Source organism: Onychomys torridus, chromosome X (genome assembly GCF_903995425.1).
Source record: "Onychomys torridus chromosome X, mOncTor1.1, whole genome shotgun sequence".
Taxonomy (NCBI): Eukaryota; Metazoa; Chordata; class Mammalia; order Rodentia; family Cricetidae; genus Onychomys; species Onychomys torridus.
In genome coordinates, this window is record NC_050466.1 from 50,841,068 (window position 1) to 50,845,972 (window position 4,905).

Sequence of the window (4,905 nt, forward strand, 5' to 3'; positions counted from 1 at the left end):
ATTCAGCACATGTTTGGAAAAACAGAAAACCTCCCTCATAAAAGGGATTAATAATAAGGTATAGGCTTGGGAAAAGTTAGTTAGCAGACAAAGTATTCTGTTTGTTTTGTTTTGTTTTTACATTCCAACCAAAGTGTCCCCTCCATGCCCTCTTCCAAGTTCCTCCCCCACACTCACACCCCAACTCTGTCCTGTCCACTCCACCTCCACTCTTCCTCTTCAGATACAGGTGGGCCTCCCATGGACATTAGGCAGCCATGGCATATCAAGTTGCAGTGAGACTAGGCCCCTCCTCCTCGATTAAGGTTGGATGAGGCAATCTGGTAGGAGGAAAGGGTCCCAAAAGCAGAGAAACACAGAGTCAGAGACATCCCCTACTCCCACTGTTAGGAGTCTCACATGAAGACCAAGCTACACAACTGTCACATATATTCAGAGGGCCTAGGTCAGTCCCATTCAGGCTCTTTGGTTTTTGGTTCAGTCACTGTGAGCCCTATGAACCCAGGTCAGTTGGTTCTGTGGGTTTTCTTGTGGTGCCCTTGACGCCACCGGCTCCTACAATCCTTTCTGCCCCTCTTCCGCAGGATTCCCTGAGCTCTGCCTAATGTTTGAGTGTGGGTCTGCATCTGTTCCCATCTGTTTACTGGGTAGAGCCTCTCTGATGACAGGTGAGTTGGGCACCAATCTGTGAGAACAGCAGAATATCATTAGAAATCATTTCATTGACTTTTTTTGCCATTCATGTTTGATTCTACCCTAGGTCTTTGGGGTATCCTGCCTCTGGGTCCTGGCCCTCAGGGGTAAGCTCCCTTGCAGGGTGTGTGTCTCCAGTGGTCCTAATCGTTATTTGGTCACTCCCACAATTTCTGCATCATCTTTATCCCAACACATCTTGTAGGCAGGACAGATTGTAAGTTGAAGGGCCTGTGGCTGAATTGGTGTCCCGGTCCCTCCTCTGGAAGTCTTGCCTTGTTACAGGAGACGGCCAGTTCAGGCTCTATATTCTTTATTATTAGGAGTCTTAGCTAGGGTCACCCTCATTGATTCCTTGGGAGTTTCTATTGGTCTAGGTTCCTAGTTCATCCCAGAGATGCCCCCAGAGACCTCAATTTAAAACCAGATACACTGAACCTGACAGAAGAGAAAGTGGAGAATAGCCTTGAATGTATTGGCACAGGAGTTAACTTCCTGAACAGAATACCAGTAGCACAGGCACTAAGATCAACAATTAATAAATGGGACCTCATGAAACTGAAAAGCTTCTATATAGCAAAGGACACCATCAATAGGACAGAATGTCAGCCCACAGAACAGGAAAAGATATTCACCAACTCCACATCTGACAGAGGGCTAATATCCAAAATATATAAAGAACTCAAGAAACCAGACGAAGCAATCTTATCTCCAGAGTCCACATCACAGTGGGCAACAGGCTTGAAGTAGCAATGCTGCAAGTGTCCACATTCCCACTATGACCAGCATTTACTGTGGCTATTGGCAGGTCTACACTGATCCAACCTCCATTCCCACCATTCATACCACTTAGCACATGCATTTAAATGATCAAACAGAAATACACACACACACACACACACACACACACACACACACACACACACACACGTGCACCACACCTGTTTATTCTTTCCTACATATCCACCCCATGCTCTCATTTTTCTGTTTGCCTAGTTCTGTGAAGCCTTCATATATACATATACACATAAATATATGTATTTACCAACACCCTAATTTGCTTGCTTCTCTTTCTCTCTGGTGCCATTGCTTGTCCTGCATCATTAAACTGAAGACCAACCTGCTTCCCAGTTGCTTTTCAAGAGGAATATCATTTGGAGTTATTGCTCTATAGAACAGGCTAGTGTTATATTCCTAACACTAAGAACCTCTGGTGAATTGCTGCAATCATACTCTTTCACAGCTTATCCTTTCTTCAAACTTCTAATATCGCGGCTGATAACTTTGCCCCACCGAGGAAACAGGTATGATCAACTGAGAAACACATCATCCTCCACTATCAAATCTACTCACTGCCTATGTACATCTCCACTACCTGCTCTAGCACAGAGACAATGGATAAACTTTCTCAGGCCCTACTGAAGATTAGCCCATGCTGTTGCCCCATTGTCCATCCTCTCTCACCTCCTATAGGTAGATAACATATACTTTCTGTTCCCATCCCTTTCTCAGCTGAAGTATCTCCTCTACATTTGATCTAGTCTCTCATCAACATACTCATGTGATTTGATCTCACATCCTTAGAGGTCCTTCTTTTACCCTCATACTCTAGAAGCAGTCCTGGGTCCATGGTCCTGTACTAAGTTTATGTATATCACAATACCATGTTGTATACCATGGTTTATGTATATGATAGAAAAATCAGTGACTAAATTGATCACTGAATCATCTGAATGAACACCCCCACACTGCACTCATGCCTCCTCCCCATAATCCATAGCATCCAGCTGAGCTCCCAAGAGTGTTAAAGGGGATTCATGAAGACAGATTAGGTATGCAGAATCGTATGCCTCTGGAGTGGGTAGGACATACCAGGTTTTCCACACTGTACAACTGGAAAAATCCAAGGACATAGGAGGAAGGGAGCTTGCCCATGTTCTGCAGTGATGAGGTGGCACAGCCAGGAGTAGGATATATTCAATGTCCTATTCCTTAAATATCCCTCTCTGCCTTAAATTATCATGGCGACTTCTTATCTGGTACTTGTGCTGTCTGTCCTATGAACAGCAGTAACTTGTAAGATTAAATGTAAAAGATTTTGAGCAGTCTGGGTTATGGTACCTAAGGAAAACCTAACCAAACCACACGTGACAGAGTCCATATTTTCCATATAATTTACTTCCTATTCATCTAGATTGCTTCAAATTTTCTATGCATTTTTCCTGGTATTATTTGTGAAAGAAAAACAAGCCTCCTGGATTTAGACCAGTGTAACCCAAGGGACAGGCACAGAAGGATGACAGATAGGATGGCTCCCTAGCATCCCCATGGTGTCAGCTCTACAGGGAGAGATTCTCTCATGGATCACATGAGCAGCAGCCTTTCGTGTATAAGGATTTATTTTTAACAAGTTATGACACTTCCATTGCTCCCAGAATCAGGAACACCATGACTCAACAGCAGTAAATGTCTCAGTTTAAAAATGACACTTGCTCCATGGCCTGTGGTCTCTCTATATAAATTATACCATATCCCTACAGATTTCAAGCTAGGACCCAAAGACTACTTGCTCATACCACCTTCTCTCATTCATATTTATCTCACTAAAATTCTGTCTTGTACTCTTTGAGCAATCTTTCAAGTCCCCTCTTTTCTCTTTTGGTATGACCACACTCCAAGTTCACACAACCATCATCTCTGGCCTAAACTACTGGTTGCATTATATGCCTAATTCATGTTCCTGTGCCATTCTCTCTTCCTTAAAGTACTCAGATGTGCTGGTTAGTTTTTGTTTTGTTTTTGGTGTTTTTCAGGTCATCTTGACACAAGCTAGAATCATCTAGGAAGAGGGAACCTCAACTGAGAAAATGTCTCCATCAGACTGGCCTATAGGCAAGCCTGTGGGGCATTTTCTTGTTTGATGATTAATGCAGGGAGGCCCCAGCCCACTGGGGCCAGTGCCATCTCTGGGCTGGTAGTCCTGGGTGGTATAGGAAGACAAGATGAGCAAGCCATGAGAAGGAAAGCAGTAAGCAGCACCCCTCCATGACCTCTGTCCCAGTTCCTGCCCCCAGGTTCCTGCTTTGAATTCCTGCCCTGACTTCCCTCAGTGACGGACTATATGCTTCCCCACCCAAGTACAATACCTTTCTGGGCCTCCTTCATCTTTCTTCTCCTTGGTTTCTACTGGGGATCTTGGTTTATGGATGGCTACAGCAGGACACAGAACATAGATTAAGGAGGGCATAGGCACCTCAAAGTCAGACATGGCAAGGTTGCTTATACTGGCAGACCCTCTGAATGGGTAGACTTGAGAACAGAAGCCAGGATATCTGATATACACAGGACTGCTCAAATTCTTTCTTAGTCCTCTACCCCTCTCTCCCTCTATTTTCAGCAGAAGCTGGCCACCTTGACCATTATCCAGTGTTGAAGGATGTGCCATGTATGAGAAAATCCTCCTGACTGACAGCAGATCATTGTGATCATGGGAGTGTATGGAGTATGACCACTTAGGGGATGCTACAGAAGCATGGCAATCTTAGCTAGCATAGCACTGGCTACCCAACTGGCCTTCACAGGAGCATGTGTTATATGAAACAGAACACTGAATAAAAGTCTTCTTGCTTCATACTTACTCTTCTATATAATAAGCATATTGAGGATGGGTGGCCAAACCTAGTTCATTGGGGCAGCTCAAGCCCAGCCTTTTACCACAAAAATTATGGAAATTGACTCTGGATGAAATACATAATAATAGTAATTGTAATAATAATAATAATAATAATAATAATAATAATAATAATACAGTAGAAAGCATAATGGACAAATAAGACCCAGCAAAAGAATAAATTTCAGGAATGGAAGCAATAATACATTGAGACATATATAAAAGAAAAAAAAAACATGACCAATATTTCTAAGAATTCTGGGATATGTGCAATAATACCAAACCTAAGAATCCATAGGATAGAAGAAGTGAAGAACTGAGGCAAAGTCTAAAGGCATAGACAATTTATTCAATAAAATTATAGCCAGAAATTCCCCAGAATTAGAGAATTAAAGGGGCAGACAACCACAAGAGGCACATAGAACCCAAACTAGACACGACCAGAGAGCATCTCCATGACATGTAATGGTCTAGATGTCAAATTACAAAGCAAAGAAGCAATATTAAAAACCAGAAGGGGAAAACAACTCACGTATAGAGGC